A 19,147-nucleotide genomic window follows, 5' to 3' on the forward strand; every position below is an offset into this window, starting at 1 on the left:
TGATTGAACTTTTGCAATGATTTGCTGGATATAAGTATTCCTTCCCAAATCCCGTCCTCCCTTCTTTGGGGCTCTCCCTCTGCCCCTTTTATTTGGCTCTCTGTTCATACAAGTTGGTGTGACGAAATATGTTGATACCAAATCACAGTGCCCAAGACCTGGAGTAGGGCGTCAAAATACCATTCCCTCCCTAGGATGAGATATCACGTTGAAAAGAGAACAATTAACGGAAAAAAGAAGAAAACAGGAACCTAGGGTTCAAGGCCTAGAGCAGGGCATCAAAGGATTCCTCCCTTCCCAGGAAAAGAAACCCAATAAGCAAAATAACACACACACGAGAAAACCTAATGCTTCAAAACCTTAAGTAGGGCGTCAAAGGACCCTTCCCTCTCCAGGGCAAGAGATTGGGTTTCTCAAAACCAAAACAACAAAAATGCTAGAGAAATCTAAGCTCAGGGCATGGAGCAGGGTGTCAAAGGACTCCTCCCTCACCAAGGCAAGAGATAAGCCCTAATAAAATAGGAAAACAATAAAATCACAAAACAAATGAAATACCGATGCTCAGGGCTTGGAGCAGAGTGAGAAAGCTCGTTCTCTCGCCAAGATGAGAGATTGACCCTCTGGTTGATACAGATCGTGCTTTGAACCTTGTTAGCCTCCCCAACAAAGATGCCAAAATGTTGGTGTCCAAGTATGAACAATTTATTCACCCCTTTTTCCTACATTAATGTATTAATCTGGGTGCGTATTCTTTTCAAGGAAACACGCAAGGTATATGCAGGGGCAAGGTTACAATCTGTCATCGACCAAGGGTTCGTGATTACCAAATCAAAGCATTGTTGTAACAGAAATAGAAACTCAACTACAGAACTTAAAAAGGTATTCACATTGATCTAAAGAATCTGTAACAACAATCAAGAAATAAACATAGCAATGAATAACACACACATAACAAGAAAACACGCAACACCTGATCAGAAGAGCGGGCCCAACTCTCTGATCAGGGCTGCGTTACTCACAGCGAAAGATAGAACAACAAAAAGGGTTGTATTTTATTAATCTGAACAATGTTGTTACAATATAATGCAGGGTCTGGCTAACCCCTCATACAGGAATGACCCATCTTTTATATAGTACAAAGGGGAGTAACATCTCTCCCCAAAACTTGGAAACTATATGACCAAAGATATACATTAGTTCAACACAGCACTAGCGTCGAGAGAGCAAGAATAGGAATGATCCAAAACGGGTTGAGAACAACTGCAAATTAGTTATGTTGTTTCATTATGGTCGATCAACTACTGTGAATTGCGGAACTGCTACGATATGCCGTGAGGTCAACACCTGCGCTCCAGAATCTGCGATCATAACATGTTTTAGTGGTTCGCATAGGCAAAACCCTCATGACTCTACTTCATTAATTAAATATCCCAAGAGACGAAGAAAGGGGAATTACCTCATAGTTTTACATAGTAAATATATGTGAATGAATACAAAAGGGATGAAAAGAGGAGTGGAAATGCAGGAAAAAGATAGGCCGATTTGGTGCCCAACAATAGGCATGTCATCAATTGACTCAAGGGGAAAATATAGTATAAACCCTATTTTTTATTACAGTAAACCTTAACTTTGCTATAGAAAACCTTAATACATATTTAACATTTTGGTTTACCATGGTTAAATTATCAAGCAGTAATTATTTTGAGTATACTGTGGTAAGATATCAGATATTTTGGTGGATTGAGGAGTACGAGTCAACGTGAGGAAAGCAAGAAACAAAGAGGGAAGACAATTACACAGTTGGATTTTATGAAAATTATAATCATTGTCTGTGTGTTTTGAATGCTTCAATTATTTCATTTACCAAGATCAATAGATTCTAACCAGTGATATAAAGATTCATGAGATAGTGTATTTTAGTATGTATCTCTGTGTTTTTTAATTTCTCCTTCAATAATCTCATAACTACATTCCCTCTGAATGTTTGGAAAAGACAAATTAATTCAAAATTCATTTTGTTCTTGATGCTCTAACTTAGGTTTTCAAAGGTTCCCATTATGATCTTCTAAAGTCAACTTAGGATTCATTATGCATGCCCTATAGTGGTGGACTATTTTTCTTCGTCTTCATCCATCTACAACAAATGAAAAAGGTCTAGGATTTTCTATCCACCTTTCCTTTATCAATACTGATTAGACAACCAATTATCTTGGTAAACCTATATAAACCCTAGCTATTTGAATCCATCTCCCAATGAGTTATTGATTTCAGGCCCAACTAAACCATACATCAACATAACCGATATAAAGATCTAGCTATAGTGTGAATATCAAAGAGAGCCCTCTATGGATTGAAGGGGCTAGCCTTCAATCTACAAGTTGGAGTGAAAATGTTACCTTGGAAAATTCTCTCCTATAGCTAAGAGAAAATTTCTGAGAGATAACAAAAATATTGAGACGGGGGGTGGGGTTAGGTGAATCAATATTTCATAAATATCAAATTTAATTATCAAAAAAATTAACCAATAAAATCACATCAAAGGAACACCAAATATATATGAACAATATAATTATATTACAATGCAGGCTACAACTTCAGGTTTACCAACTAAAACTGGAAGGGACACAACCCAAAATATTACTAGCATCCACTGAAAGGAGCTACAACCCTTAGTTCATTAGCATCCACTAGAAGGAGGTAACAACCTCTTGAAGGAAGCTACAATTCCCTTCCCTATCACCACCTTAACATCCTATAGAAGAAAAGATAAAATAAAATCTCTTTGGGATCCCATACTAGGGACAATGACCTAATTAAAACAATATTCAAATTTCAATACTATCCCTTTGCAACGTCCTATATGCAATAAATAAATTTCATACCTCAAATCATCAATATAAGCATCCTTGTATTTTATTTGTCTTACAAGTTCTTCAATTGTATGCTCAAAAATCTACTCCATGGCTTTATTAGAGGGGATGCTTCAAGGATTCTATTATAAACCAATATCTACTTCGACAAGACTTATATTAAGGTCCGCTATAAGATATCTTCAAGATTTGTTCCAAAATACCAAGGGTCTCCAAATAACTACTTAAGGATCTGCTCCAAGAGTCTCACATTCACTTGCAACATGCCACCCTCACTAGATGCCACATTATCATCTAAGGCATGTCACTTCCACTCTATGTGCCATGTCATTTTTACCTGATATTCTCATCATTTGGGGTTCACTTGCGATGTTTTGTCAATAAAAAATGTTGGTATGGAAAGGGCATGATTCCTTTCCTTGTTTTGGTATGGAGTGGGGGGAGGCCCACAACCAAGCACTTACTTCCACATCATCGATGATAAACCATGATGGTTCCCCCCTTTGGTTAACTTTTAGATGGGCCTAGGCACCCTCCTATCATAGATCTACCTAATAAACCTTATTCGATGGCTCTCAACCTTCTTGGAAATTTCTATTTGCAGGGAAGTCTAGATCCAACCAAATTACTAAGTGGTTTCCTATGTGAAACCCCAAACACCTAAATTCTTGGATTCATTGGTGCGCCTTGAATTGCACAAATGCTCAGATGCCTTGGTGCATCTTGGATGGCCCTAATTATAGCAATGGTCTGAATTTTGGAAATTTTTTGAATGGGTCTAATTGTTAGACTACCTTACTATAAAACATCCTTTCTATGCATTTGTTTGGGAGTTAGAATCAATGTTATATACCATTGAAAATATCTCTTAAAAGGCTATCAAACTAGACACTTTTCATGCTCACTGGAAAAAGGAAACTACAAGGAAAGTCCAATATCCCCTTGAACTTGACATCAATAACAACACTTGACATGAATTTACCAACACACTTAACGATCTTCCCCGTTGGAACTGATGGAAACACCACCAAAAAATGCTTGTCATTAATGGTCTTGGGTGTGACTCTGCTTATCATTTTTCTCCTTCTTCATGTCCATGTCTTCTCACTCTCCCCCTTTGACATCAAAGGCAAAGGGTATTTTTCTCATTCTTCATGTCCATGTCTTCTCACTCTCCCCCTTTGACATCAAAGGCAAAGGGTATTTTTCTCTTTCTTCATGTCCATGTCTTCTCACTCTCCCCCTTTGACACCAAAAGTAAAGGGTTATTTCTACTTAAATTTCATTGACTACTCATTCTCCCCTGTTTGTTGTTGATGCGATACAATTGAACACATGCACATTATTTTCTATTCCAAGAAGCCAATTTACGTGAAATAAATTTCAAATTACCCCCCTTGAACACATGCTACAACTCTTAATGTTGTATCTCACCCTGAACATTGATCTAGGTGGATATTGGTGGCCACCCGTCTATTCCACTTGGACCCCCACCATTGTTTCTTTTAGTTTTTCAGTTTCCTTAGTTGTAGCACAATTTACTATTTTTAGCATTTTTTTTGGGTCCTAAACTTTCGAAGCCATTTTGAGGCCCTAAATGATGTTTTTTGGGCAATATACAACCAATGATTTTTTAATAAAATTTTCTTTTCCATCATAGTCCTCAGAGAGATCTTTCCAACAGACTATCATGCACGTCAAATGGAGATAATATGACCAAGTCATGACCCTGGGAAGTTGGCTGTCCAACTAACCCCAATGGGGCCCATAAAATCTTGGTGTTACATCTTCTCGGGTTAGGTTTTTGGTTGTTTAGGGTTTGATCTTATTGTTCAATAATAAAAAGGCCCTCGAGCCTCATTGTAATGCAGTTAAGAGGCATGTAGCCACCACATCTCTTCTTAGAGATAAGCTACGATCGCCCGTGCTAGTTTATTTCCATTTATGTTTGTAAGCATATTTCAGTATTTTACATTAATGAAATGAAGTATTATTTCTACTGCATCTCTGTATTTATGGTTATATCTGTAATTTGTTGCATTTCTGTTTAAATCCAGATCAAACATGATACTAGGTATCGATAATCTTTCCATTTCATCATTATTCTCATGTAGCTAACTCTCTAACACTTGACATGTGTTGAAGAGTTTCCATGCCCCATACATATAACAAAATTGAGTTGAGAGATATTTCGCTCCCAATTGCTTTCTTAGATACTCAAATGGCTTTTAGGAAGAGGTTTTGTGGATATATCTATAATTTATTCATTAGTGGGTACATATTCAATCCTAACAATTTATTAACGACCCAATCTCTCAAAAAATGATATTTATTAGGAATATGTTTTGTTTTTGAATGCATTATAGGGTTTTAGGAAATACTAATATAACTAGTATTATCACATGTAATTCAAATTGGGTTAGCATTGATATCCTTGATAATTTTTTCATCCATAGTATCAAAGTGCAACATGTAGCCACTATTATGTACTCGACTTAAGCTATAGTAAATGAGATAGAGTTTTTATTTTTACTACACCATGGCAATGGGCAATTACTTAAAAGGAAGGCTGGACCATTTCCCCTCTTCTTATGATTATTACTTCTCGTCCAATCTGCATCTATGTATGTTGTTAGAGTGAAATATTTACTCCTTAAATACCATAGGCCATAATAGTAGCGGCATTTATATATTTGAAGATTCTTTTTATTACATCCACATGACTCTCCTTGGGGGTTGACTAGAATATAGTAACCAATCCTACCACTTGCATTATGTCAGGTCTTAAGGCTTATAGATAGAGGAAGCTTCCATTCATTAATCTATATACAGTATGATTTTTAGCAGGAGATTCATTATCCTTGCTCAATTTTCATCCCTTAACCATAGGTCTGCTAATCAATTTACAATTTTTAATGCCAAAATTTATTTAAGCATTTGGCTTGAGATATGAAAATACCTTTGTATGATTTGGAAACTTATAAGCCAAGGAATAATGGCAATTCTACCAACATGGACATCTCAAACTCCCTTTGCATATATTATAAAAAATTTGACCCATTTGATCCACATCGTTACCAAATATAATATCATCCACATACATAACAATGATGAGTATATTATAATGATTAGTTTTAATATAAATATTACTACATGTTGTGCCCCTTTAAATTCTTTCTACTATAGATATCTATCAAGATTTGAATTATAGGCTCTTGGAGTTTTCTTTAATACGTAGAGTGCTTTCTTTAATATACATACCTGATTTGTATCTCTTGACAACTGAAATACTTCTAGTTACTCAATGTACTCTTCCTCTTCTAGATCGCATAGAGAAAGAATGAATTGACATCCATTTGATATACTTTGAATTTTCTATGACGCACAAATGCTAGAAATATTCTTATTTCTTATAGCCTAGATATAGGAGCAAAGGTTTCTTCAAAATCAATGCATTCTACCTATGCATACCCTTTATAGATCAATCCGAATTTATTTTTGGCTACTTGTCCATATTCATTCAACTTGTTTCTAAAGACCCAATTGGTGCTAATGACATTTTTCCCTTTTGGTCTAAGTACTAGTTTCCAGGTGTGATTTTTCTCTATATGTTCTAGTTCCTCATTCATTTCCTTGAACCAATGCTTATCTTCACTACCTCGGTCAAAACATAGGGGTTATACTTTGGACAACAGTGACATATTTTCATGTCTGGGGGTGTAAATTGATTTCCTTCTAGTCTAAAATACCAATTATTTATTTCTAAGTATTTTAATTTTAGGATGAAATATTTGCACATGCGTGGATTGAGTTTTGCACTACTGATATGCCATCTATTCTTCTTCTTCATCTTTCTTTTCTCGTACTTTGTATTCTAGATCTGCACTTGCTATCTCATTTTTTTTCATGCATTGTGGCTTTTTTGTTTATGGCAATGCTTCATCTACCCTTATGTCAATACATTCCACTACGATTCCTATTCTTTTGTTGTAACACTTGAATCCTTAAAGATTCTTTCTTTAGTTCTAGAATTAAACTTTCCTAGCTTGTCCTTATTCCTCTTTATATAGTACTTGCTTGGAAAGACTCTTACATGCGTAACTGAAGTTGGTTTTCATTTCCACAACTCATAAGGGGTAGTATCACTATTTTCTCTAAGTTTAATTTTTCTTTTTTAATAAGTAAATTGTTTGAGATACTTCTCCCTAAACAATGTTTGGAACTTTTTCTTCATCCATTATAGCTCTCACTACATTTTTTACTTATATGTTCTTTATTTCAACTACTCAACTATGTTGATGGGTTTTTTTATACTGAGTACTGTCTTCTAATTCCATGCTCCTTAGAGAATTCCTCGAACTCATTGGAGGTAAATTCTCTTCCTCTATTAGATCTTAAACATTTTATCTTCAGGTCCATTTCATTTTCAACTTGAGCTTTGAGAATTTTGAAATTATTAAGAGCTTCTTATTTTTCTTTGAGTAGCATGATTCATGTTGCTCTTGTATAGTCATTAATAAAAAAGATGAAGTACCTATATCCTCTTAAGGTTTGTGTTCTTGTAGGACCACATATATTTGTATGAAGATCTTTATAAAGAATGTTCTTTTATCTTGAAGTGGACCCTTGATTACTTCCCAAACCGACATGATTTGGATATGGAATCATCTGGTTTTGATAACTTTGACATACCTCTTATTACTTCTATCTTGATTATTTTTACCAGGTTTTAAAAAATTACATGCCCCATTATTCTATGCCATAACCAACTTTCATCCATTTTACTCATGAAACATTTCTTTGGCTCCATCAAATACATACACATTTTTTGGAGTTCTAATTACTTTTTCTATCACTTTATAAACTCAACTTTCCTTATTTCACATTACTTAGAATGAAATGTAATGTCATAACCTTGGTCACACATTTGACTTACACTAAGAATATTGTGCTTCAAACCATCAACATATAAAACATTTTGATCCTTAGTCTTTTCATTGAGGTTGGAAATATTTTTTTTTCTTTTATCTTTTCTGGTGCATTATTTCCAAATGTGACACTTCCTCCTCTATCTCCCTTTAAAGAGATAAATTTAATCTTGTCCCTTGTCACGTGCTTAGGACACCCACTATCAATATACCATTTCCTTTCTTAATTTTGTGTGTATAATACCAATCCACATTCCTCTGATTTTTCTAGTTTCTTTTTCCACCTCTTTGTGGCGCTTTCTTGTTATTAAAATTGCTTAGGAAACTGCTCTCTGGGAGGATTAATGAATCTACTTCTACATTGACTTTATTTTTGCCAAAAAATATTACAATTATAACATTCATTTTTATCTAATAAGGGAGAAAATGAATTATTCATTCTAGCACAGGAGTTTCTAGATCTAGAATTTGAAAATTTACTAGATCTAACATTTTCATTTTTGATAAATTTATGGGCTCTACTATTTATAGCCTTATGAAAAAAATTATGACATGACTAAAAATGTCCATAAAATATATTTAGGTACTTGAAGTTGTACGATCTTTGTGGCGGAGTCATTCTGCTGAACCTTTTTTTTTCTATCTTGCAGATTCTTAACTTTTCCTTAGGAATCATTTGTGGAGTTGATTCGATCATTTATTTTTTAATCCTTCTTTTTGTCAATTTAATTTTTTACTTCACTAGATATTCCTTTGAAAGCATTTTCATAGCTTATGGATTCTTATTTTTATGGGAACTTTGTGCCTGAATCACCTATTAAGCTCTCATGGGATTTTGTGTAACCTAGACGTGGTTTGATTGTTGGAGATATTTGAAAGTTGAGGATGTTATCTAGTGTTATGAGGTTAATATCCATTTTAGCCTTGTTTTTTTTCTAGATCATTTCTTAGAGAAGCAACCTTTGCTTCTAATTTTTCATAGTTCTTCTCCCATTTTGTCATCTTATTTATAAGGATCTCCTATTTTCTAGTTTCCTCTTCAAGTTGGGTTTTCAGAGTGATGATGGCTTCTTCATTTGAATTTAAGTCTCTCTTTTCATGCTTCTTGTATAGCTCCTTTTTAGAGATGTATTCTCATCCTCTAATCTATCATGAATTCTCTCTCTCTCTCTCTCTCTCTCTCTCTCTCTCTCTCTCTATATATATATATATATATATATATATAACTAAAATATTAATTTTATTGCTTTACTTTAATTTACTTAATATGATTCACTAACATAAACATTATTATATATATATATATATATATGAAATCACCACTCTTCATTATTTTCCTGTATTTATTTTACTAATATTATATTATATTTTAACGATAAATAATTTAATTACAAATATCGTAATTAAAAACTTGATAGATGTGGATGCCCTTAATCAATATGAACCATTCCAAGCTTCTAAAATAATATATATAACCAAGGAGGAAAATAATTTATTATGGAGTGTAGATTTCATTTATTTTGTTTTTCGTAGTAAGTGGATCTCACTTCTTGTTATTGTACCAAAAAATGAGCGCTAAATGGAAAATATCTATAAACTATTTAACTAACACAACCACATTTACTAATGTCATTGTAATACGATGATCAATGTCATTTTCATTTGCGATTATCATATACAAGGTGGAAAATGTTGTTGATAGATGTATATCAACCACATTACTAAATGTGGTTGTGCTAGTTAATAGCCAAAGGGTGTGGGGTGAATAACCATGGTTGATGAGTGTTAATGAGGTTGATCATGGTTGACGAGGTTGATCGATGTTGAAGAGGATTTACCAAGGTTGACCATGGTCAACCATTAGCGTATCAATTTATTATTGTTACATCAATCTAATAATGTTACATTAATATTGACATTATTACACTATTACCTTAATATTGAACATGGTTGACCATTTACAACCATGGTTGAAAATGGTTCATTAATATTAATTATAATATTACATTAATTTTGCTAAAATAGTTGCATTAATGTTTGAAGTGAGTTGATGGGGTTGGGCATGGTTCACAAAGCTGACCATGATTGAAAAGGGTTAACCATTGTTGGTCAAGATGGACCACGATTGACCTTAGTTGACCATGATTGATAATTATTACCATGGTTGACAAGGATCAAGATGAAATATTATGGTTGACCTTGGTTTATGGTTTTTGTCAACAGTTTACCATTGTTACATGGTTAAAATAATGCAACATTACTATTGTCCATGGATAACCATGGTCAACCATGCAATCTTAGATTAATGTTAATGCTAATGTTATATTGATGCTATAAAAATGATTACATTAATCATTGAAGAGGTTAACAAGGTTGAGCATTGCGTTAGGAAACCAGCTCAAGAAAAGATAGATCAATGCCTTAGAATTCAGCCTCTTCGAGGGGGCAACCTCCTTTACATTACATAAATGAACAATTCTTTGATGATTCAAATGAAAAAACCTCCTTTCTATATATAGGAGTCTAAGGAGTCACAATATAATCCAACCGACCTAACAATAATAATATAAAGCCACAAAAATAAAAATAGAGGGATTCTATGGGGCACAGTAATAACAATATGGGGGCAATAGGGGCACAACAATATTAATAAGGGGTATAACTACAATAGTAATGGGGTAATCACTAGTATTATAGGGACCCAACATGCCCCTCTCCTTCAAAAAAGTGTTGTCCTCAACGCTTGAGTAGTTCTGGATACTTCTGCATAAAATTCTCATCCTCCCATGTGGAATCTTCAGTAGATAAGTTCTTCCACTTGATAAGATACTCTGAAATTGATCGATTTCGTAGTTGTCGAGTTCTTGTTTCTGTGACTGCTTCCGGTTCCAATATAATTTTTCCTTCCTCGTCAAGTTCTGGCATTATAGATTGAACTGGGAGCTTGTCGCCTATAACCTTCTTTAAACATGAAACATGGAAAACTGGGTGCAATCGAGAAGCTGCAGGAAGCTCCAATTTGTATGCCATAGTACCAATCTTTTGCAATACCTTGTATAGACCATAATACTTTGGTGATAATTTATTATCCTTCTTAGTTTGCTTGAGGGACATTTACTTATATGGTTGTAGCCGTAGGAATACCCAATCACCTACATCAAAACTTCTTTCACTGCGATGTTGATCTGCCTGTTCTTTCATTCTATTCTGTGCCAACATGAGGTTATCCTTTAAGAGTTGGAGGACTTGTTGTTGATGTTCGATGTGATGTTCCACTGCCTGAACCTTAGAATTTTCTCTTAAATATGAAGTGATGGATGGTGGTTGATACCCATAAAGTGCCATAAATGGGGTCATTTTTGTTGCTGTATGGAAGGAAGTGTTATACCACCATTCAGCCAGAGGCAACCATTTGACCCATTGTGTCTGTTTATCAGATACAAAGCAACGAAGATATCCTTCCAAATTTTTTTTTACTATCTCAGTTTGCCCATCAGATTGAGGATGATAAGATGAGCTATGAGCTAACTGAGTACCAAGACAAGAAAATAATTCTGTCCAAAAATTTCCAGTGAAAATGGAATCTCTGTCACTTACAATAATCTTTGGGTTTCCATGTAGCTTTTGAATTGTTTCCATAAATGCAGTAGAAAATGTATTGGCTTTAAATGGATGTGATAATGCACAAAAGTGTGCATACTTGGTAAGTATGTCAACTACCACCATGATGACACTCTTTCCCTCAGACTTGGGTAAACCTGTGATAAAATCCATTGAAACCTCCTCCCAACGTTGGCTTGGAATGGATAAAGGTTGTAATAGACCCGGTGTCTTAATTGTTTCAACTTTATTTTGTTGGCAAACCAAACATTCCACCACAAACTTTTGAATATCTGATTTAAGACCATCCCAAAAAAATTCCTTCTTAACCCTGTGGTAAGTTTTTAAAAATCCTGAGTGCCCTCCTAAGGGAGAAGTGTGCAATTCCATAAGAATCTTTTGTTTTAGCTGGGAATTCTTACAGAGGTATAAGCGATCTTTGTACCATAATGAATCATTTTGCCAGCTAAATGTATCAGACGTACTGGAATCTTGTTGTAACTTTCGAATAAGTGCCCACACTTATTCGTCATTCTTCCATTCCTCCCTTGCTTCGTTTATCCAATCTGGTTGGATAATAGAAATGGCGCACACCAATGCTTCCACATCCTCATCCTTTCTTGAGAGTGCATCTGGCACCACATTTTGCTTCCCTTTTTTGTAGATGATTTCAAAGTCATAACCCAACATCTTTGTGACCCACTTTTGTTGCTCTTCAGAGGATAATCTTTGTTCTAAAAAGTATTTAAGGCTATCATGATTCGTTTTTACCTTGAAGTGTCTTCCCATTAGGTAGGGTCGCCATTTCTTAAGTGCATGGAGTATTGCCAACATTTCCTTCTCATAAATAGCTTTTCTTAAAAACTTTCCCTTGATTGGACGACTTTCAAAAGCAATGGGTCTTTCATCTTGCATTAGAACAACACCAATTCCATTTCCTAAAGCATCACATTCCACAATAAAGGTTTTTAAAGTCCGGTGTAGCTAAGACCGGTGCTTGGCACATTGCCTCTTTAAGATGTTCAAAGGCCTTTGTTGCTTCCGGATTCCATGAAAATGCATCTTTCTTCAATAATGTTGTTAGAGGTGCTGCTATTCTCCCATAATTCTTAACAAACTTGCGATAATACCCTGTCAATCCGAGAAATCCTCACAGATGCTTTATGGATGTGGGGATTTTCCATTCCTTAATGGCTTTAATTTTGCTAGAGTCTACCTTAACTCCTTCATGAGATACAATATGACCCAGATATTCCACCTCTTGGACTCCAAAGAAACATTTGGATCTTTTTGCATATAATTGTTTCTCCTCCAATAGTTGTAGCACCCTGTCAACATGTTCAACACGATCCTTCCAATACTTGTTGTAGATTAGTTTATCATCAAAAAATACTAACACAAATTTTCTAAGGAATGGTTTGAAAATTGAATTCATCAAACCTTGAAATGTTGAAGGTGCATTGGTAAGGCCAAAAGGTATGACCAAAAATTCATAATGACCCTCATGAGTTCTAAATGTTGTTTTTGGAATGTCTTCAGTCTTCATTCTGATTTGATGATATCCTGAATGAAGATCCGACTTGGTGAAGTAAATTGATCCATGTAATTCATCCAGTAATTCATCAATGACAGGAATGGGGAACTTATCTTTAATAGTGAGCTTGTTGAGCTCCCTATAATCTGGACACATGCGCCATGATCCATCCTTCTTGTGCACCAATACTACTGGAGCAGAGAAAGAACTTTGACTCGGTTGAATTATACCAGCCTCTAGCATTTCTGCAACCATACGTTCAATTTCACTCTTTTGGACATAGGGATATCTGTATGGCCTGATGTTTGGAGGAACACTTCCTGGAATCAGATGAATAGCATGATCATGATCACGCATAGGTGGGAGACCTTTGGGAGTCTCAAATACCTTGGAATGATTGTCCAGGACTTTTTGGAGATCTGGAGAAACAGATGATTCCGATGTGGAAACATCTAGCGAACATAATTGTGCAATTACACCTCTTTGCTCCTTTTTTTCTTCCTCTTCACAATCTATGTAGAATAATTTCTTCTCAGCACACTTATGACCTTTAGTGTATTTGCTATCACAACTGTAACAAAGCCCTTTTGCTCTTTTTTCTTCCAATTGTTGAGGTGTCAACCTTATAGGTTGTGGAAGACTAGCGGCAACAACAGTTCCGTCTTTATAGTTGTGAGTGGTATGCTTCCTGGCTGCCATAATTTTGCTTTCCATTTTTCTTGCTAACCTGAATGCCTTCTCTAATGAATCAGGTTCCCAAAGGTGAACATCATGTTGGATATTATCCTTTAAAGACCCTATGAACACATCAATCCTATGCTCCTCTAGAATATCTTTTACCCTTATGTTCAATTTTTGGAACTCCTCAATGTGCTCCATTATTTAACCCTTTTTTTTGAGACTTATCAATTGGCTAAAAAAAGTGTTGCTTTTTGTATCCTCATAATGTGCTATCAATTCTTCTGTAAAAATTGCCCAAGTGATAAATTGTTTACGAGAGCAAAGCCATTGATACCATACAAACTGATTTGGTTCCAAATATAAAGTTGCCATACGTACCTTTTGTGTGTTTTTCACATTATTGAGATTGAAGAATTGCTTCATTTGTAATATCCATGTGGCAGGATCCTTGCCATCAAACTTCCTCATATCAATTTTTGGAACATGGTGAGTCTTCGATCCAACATTAGAGTCTATGGAATCATGATTAACATTTATTTTGTTCTCATCACGAGTTTCCTTTAGTACCCTTTCACCCTTAGTGACCATTTCTTGTAGCAACTTATTCATATTTATCTTCAATTCTTCCATCTTATCATCCATGCCATCAATTTTAGCATCCATGCCATTCACCTTAACTTCCATGCCATCCATCTTAGCTTCTATGCCTTTCTTTAAACCATTCAGCTTAGCTTCTACATCTTTCCTTAAATCATCCATCTTAGATTCTGTTGCTTTTTGTGCAAGTGACACTTGTTGCACTTGTTCTTGTAATTTTGATATATCATATAACATTTCTTCTTCTTCTTCATGAGTCATGCTAGAGCTTTCAGGTTCCTTACTAGGTGTTTGCATTTTCTTTTTTCACTTTATAGGATATCAAAATTGCCTCTGATGTATCTCTGTACTTTTCGATCATAGAGTTCTAAATTTGTGACCTATAGTAGCCATCTGTGTCCTCTTTCCAATGCCACAAGTCTGACCCAAATTGGATTCTCCAAGGAAGAGTTATGCGAAATCTCCCACAGTGACTTGATTATAGACTAGTTGAATAGAGCGAACTTGTACGACGTGCCACGAGTCACTGTTTCGACCTTTGGATTTGAAAAATCCATAGAAGAAACTATAGTCCGTCCTCTTTCTGTACCTTATGAAATTTCAATCCGATCCCCAGAGAGAAAGTTATGAAAATTTTCCCCAGGTCACCTGTTTGGAATGTAATTCAGGAGTCTGCAAAAAGACCAACTTCCTCAGATCATATCTCCGTAAATATAGCGCGAAAAGCTCTGAAATTTATACCCTAGGTTCAGCACGATTACTTATCAAATGGGTTTTTTTTGCAACTTCTGAAACGTTGCAGAAAAAAAGTTATAGTGAAAATTCCACGAGGACGTGTTTGGAGCAGCGAAACCCCAGAATCCAAAGCTCTGATACCAAATGTTAGGAAACCAGCTCAAAAAGATAGAAAAGATAGATCAATGCCTTAGAATTCAGCCTCTTCAAGGGGGAAACCTCATTTACATTACATAAATGAACAATTCTTTGATGATTCAAATGACAAAACCTCCTTTCTATATATAGGAGTCTAAGGAGTCACAATATAATCCAGCCGACCTAACAATAATAATATAAAGCCACAAAAATAACAATAGAGGGATCCTATGGGGCACAGTAATAACAATATGGGGGCAATAGGGGCACAACAATATTAATAAGGGGTATAACTACAATAGTAATGGGGTAATCACTAGTATTATAGGGACCCAACACATTGTTGGTCAAGGGAGACCATAGTTAACCTAATTTAAATATGATTGACAATGATTACAATGATTGACCTCGGTTGAAAATCATTGATAGTGATTACCATGATTGACCTCCACTAACCATGATTGACAATGTTACCATTGTTAATATTAGTTGACCATGACTGACAATGATTACCACAATTGACCAGCGATTAAGGGGAAGATTATTGTTGACCTTGGATTACCATGTTTTACGAGGTTGACCAAGGATGAAGAGTGTTGACTATGGATTGACATGGTTTACTAAATTTGACCATGATCAACCATAAATATAACAATAAAGCTTCTCTAGATGATGGAGCTCGTCTCCTGTTTGTCAGTGTGACCTTGCTAGATCCTCTATGCATGTTTTGTAGTGTTTGGACTATTGGGGCCTTCCTTGTTAAGCTCACGAAAGGAGTGTGTTCCTAAAGACAATATTTTATCCATGGTGATTATTTCTCCCTTTTTTAGATTTTCCTGAAACTCTAGTTCTCTTCAACGCAATGGTTGCTGCATGATGTTACTTCCAAATTCTAAGATTCAACTCGTGAACTCTCCTACAAAACAAAATCATCTTGATAGTTGGGATGACATGTATTTCATTTATACTCTTTTGTTAGTTCCTATCCTCTTTCCTAGTGAGTTGTGTGTTTTCACTTTTAGTACTGGTGGTGGTTGGGCTTTCACCCATTTCTCTCCTGTAGTTTCCCCTTTCTCTCTTGACATTATTTTGTTGGTGGAATTGATTCCCTTGGGACCTTCTCTTTTCCAAATTACCTCAAGCCTATCGTGTTCTGGTTCTTTCACCTCCCTTTCCTGAGGTCAATATCCTGGTTCAATTGTTTAGAAATTTCTTCCTCTCTAGTCCACCCACATCCTAGTTCTAACAACCCCTCTTGATTCATTGGCCTTTCTTCACCCCCTCGTGAAGTTGTTGCGTCACACTAAAGGGTTTATATTCACAGAGGTGTTTCTTACCATTAAAAGCAAGCCAATCTAAGTAGCACATGTACAAGGCTCCAGGTTCAAGAGTCAAGAACTCATCTATGGGAACTCACCCCATCCCATTTCAAGAAGAACTCACTTGTGTTGAAAGGGAAGAAGCCAATTAGAGATGTATGTAGGATTTGGAAGTGCAATAATTCACTCCAAATAAAATATATTCAATTTTAGATGTATATAAAAGTTCACATAGAAGATTTTAGCACCCAATAATTTCTTTTTAAATAAATGAAGATTTCACTATATTTATGAATGAATTACCATGTGTTTGAAATTTAGCACGAAATATCATCCAAAGTTTATTCAATTATAGTATATTCATGCAATGCTTACAACATGATATATCTCATATGAAATCATTTTTAAATTGTTTATGTAATAAGTGCTCAATTATATAATTTGGTCTAATATATAAAATTTATATAATTTTTTTTAGTTTGATATAAATGAAATTGTTTATATCTATATATATAAATATATATAACTTATTAGGAAAGTATTTCATCTTTACAAAATGAAATGAAATTTTAATAAATTTATAATTATTTATTTATTTCTAAATAAATATAATTAAAAAACTAATATTTTTATTTTGTTTTATAATTTTTAAATGATAGGATTAAATATAAATATTATATTTTATATAATTGTAAATTTTAATTTCTAATTTTTAACTCTACATAAAAAGGTAATTTACTCTGATCATATATTTTAATTATATAATAATAATATTAGTATAAATATATTTTCACAATATATAATAAATAATAATAATATAATTTATTTTCTATTTGTAATATAAATATTTAAATTTGATAGAGATTTTGATTAATATTCAATTGATTGTGAATAGGTGTATCGTTAAGGCACTCAATGCAAAAGGTTACTAATTCAAAACCCAATGGGTATTACCCAAAAAATTATAAAATTATAAAATTTAAATAATATTAATTTATTTTCATTATATTCCTTAATGGGGGTGGAAAACGAGGTAGAGCAGGAGGTTGGGGAGAAACCTTGCACCCCACCTCATTAGAATTAATTTAAGGGGGTTGTTATATGGAATCTATGACCGCGGAAAGAAGTATCTTCCCTAGACCTAGTGGCCTGGTCTAGAACAACAAAAGTCAAAGACTATAAACTTCTCCTTAGAGAATTTGGAGATTGGAAATATCCTTACTTGTGATTTGTCACAAGCTCTTCTCTCCTCTTGGCTTGTAAGCTCCAACCATAGCTCCGATCATATAATTAGAACCTACACAAACAAATAACACAATCCAAATATCTACGACATCTATGTAGCATTATCCAATCACTCTATCCAATGGATCATCATAGCATTGAAACACATGTATATAAACATAACATAACACATGTAGGAAAATGATATATTCTTTGTATTAATATGAAAGGGAGATAGTTTACAACAAAAAGTAGAAGTTGATCTTGTAGAGATCCTATCAAATTGACTTGTCCTTCCTTGCCACAATGTACACCTCAAGGTCACCCTAATGCATGGGAATGATAACTCTCTTATGATCAAAGAAACAAGATAAGGGTATGCTTAGTCTCCAAAATCCAACCTCTAGCTTGTGGATGGTAGTAAATATATAGGAGATGATGGTAGTTTAGGAATTCTTATCCATTTACCAATCTAGGCTTGAGATCCACTCTTGATGGGAGGATGAGCTCAAGGGAGAAGAGGTGAAAAATCCAAGGTAGGGAAGATAGGATTAGAAGTTCTTACCCAAGGTAAATGGTTGTAACCACTCCTGAAATCTTATGGAAGAGGAAGCTTCAAGATTCTTTTTTTTCCTAAATTTCTAGAATCAGCGCACCCCCAGCAAGGGAAAACCTGCTCTAATTAGAGAAGGTGCGAAACTGACAACCTGTTGCTGAACGCAGGTCCCTAAAGTGCCAAGGTGCACTAGGCATTAAAAGAATTAGAAATGAGGCATTTAAGCTTAGAAACACAGGGATTTGGGAGAGTCATAGTTAGGGATTTGTGTAGGGATTTTGACAACGTATTAATGGATGTTGATTGATCCAATTTGTAGGCCTATTAAACAGATGTGACAAAATTGCCTATAATAGATTTCCCCCTAAAGCGCAAAGTCAGAAATGGAAACTAATGACTGAAGTGCTTTACCTTATGACAATTTCGAATAAAGAACAACTAGTCGAATCATAATCTGTTATAATACATTTTCATCATGATATCTTTGCTGAGGGAGGCATACCCATACTCAACACATAAGCTAATATTACATGTACAATGATCAAGAAGTCATGTCCACTTACGATGAAGTGTGGATCCATGGATGACTATATGATCATATCCATCATTCTTTGTGATCTTGCATTAATCCTGAAATCATAACCCAAATGGATGGAATTAGATCCAGGGTCTTTTATCTTGTTCACTCGATCATCCAATGTACGAGTATAACCATGTGAATAAAGAAGCTAAAGTCAAATGGACATGGCAAACACCATATGATTACCTGCCAATGATGTAAGTCATTAACAGACATGAGAGAAACCACCAACATTAATGTCTCTCAAGGTATTATAGTACAATCCGTATGTGTGAAGGAATGAGTTGAAGTTGAACACCACACAAAATATTTCGGTTGAAGGCTAATGATGAAAACATGTCGTTGAGAGTGTGTTACACTAAAAAATGTCACCATGACCACTTAC

This window comes from Pinus tabuliformis, chromosome Q (assembly GCF_031772625.1).
Source record: "Pinus tabuliformis cultivar Carrire ecotype Pingquan chromosome Q, CPIR1, whole genome shotgun sequence".
NCBI lineage: Eukaryota > Viridiplantae > Streptophyta > Pinopsida > Pinales > Pinaceae > Pinus > Pinus tabuliformis.